Source organism: Aplysia californica, unplaced genomic scaffold (genome assembly GCF_000002075.1).
Source record: "Aplysia californica isolate F4 #8 unplaced genomic scaffold, AplCal3.0 scaffold00068, whole genome shotgun sequence".
Taxonomy (NCBI): Eukaryota; Metazoa; Mollusca; class Gastropoda; order Aplysiida; family Aplysiidae; genus Aplysia; species Aplysia californica.
Genome location: NW_004797338.1, coordinates 1,550,003 through 1,551,120, shown reverse-complemented (window position 1 = coordinate 1,551,120; position 1,118 = coordinate 1,550,003).

Genomic DNA, 1,118 nt, shown 5'->3' with positions numbered 1-1,118 from the left:
TCTTCTTCTTCTTCTTCTTCTTCTTCTTCTTCTTCTTCTTCTTCTTCTTCTTCTTCTTCTTCTTCTTCTTCTTCTTCTTCTTCTTCTTAATATTAGTATTATGAATTCATTCATTCTTTCTTTCTTTCTTTCTTTTTCCTTCCTTTTTTCTTTCTTTCTTTCTTTTTTTATTAAGTTATTTAATTAATTGAGGCGTTAAAAATATTTTATCTATTATTTTTGTTACTTTTCACTAATACTGCCCTTATATAATCGTGTTATCGAAAAAAAACAAAAACGGACGGTAACAGTAATGATGACACTATAGGGGGGATGAGGAGAATAATGGTAGTGCGGAAGGGGGGGGGGGCGGCAACTACACCAATTAATTATAGGCGAATTCCAGGTTGAAAACTATAGATACGGGGTGCATGGAAGCTAAACCAATAAATTGGAAAAAAGAGTAACATATTAATTCTCAGAGAGGAAATAGGGGTTAAAACAGAACCCGGGCATGGATTGCTGGTGCCTCTATAAATATATTATTGATGGTCAAGGTCAAGGACACGCACGTGCTAGAACGTCACGTTGTATTCTTATTTTTTGTCATCGTGTCATTCAAGTAGACATCTTTGTTTGTGCATGGCAAAGCGCCTTCTCATTGTACCAATGACTTGTAGACAATTCTTGGAAAAGCAAATCACTGGGATTTTTGGTCCTATTGCAGATGAACGACCCCGGCGCCCTGCCTCTAGATAACCTTTGTGATGAGAGAGAGAGAGAGAGAGAGAGAGAGAGAGAGAGAGAGAGAGAGAGAGAGAGAGATGTTAGCCAGTGAAATAACCAATTCTATTCCCGTTTCCGCCAGTGGTGCTCGTGCGTTGTACAGCTCATCTTAATGCCACTACATTGTTGTTGATATACAAGGGATATAATCCATTTGTTTAATCTACAACTACTTATATAAAAAGAATTGTACCAAGTGAAAGGTTCTTGTTTTCGTTTCTAGAGAGCTAATGGTATTTTGACGAAACTGGTTTTTTCAACAGACTGGGGCTAATTTTTTCGTGATCCCCGAAGTTAGTGAGTCTTTGCTACAGATTATTTGTATCTTTTACATGTGTGTATATATATATGTG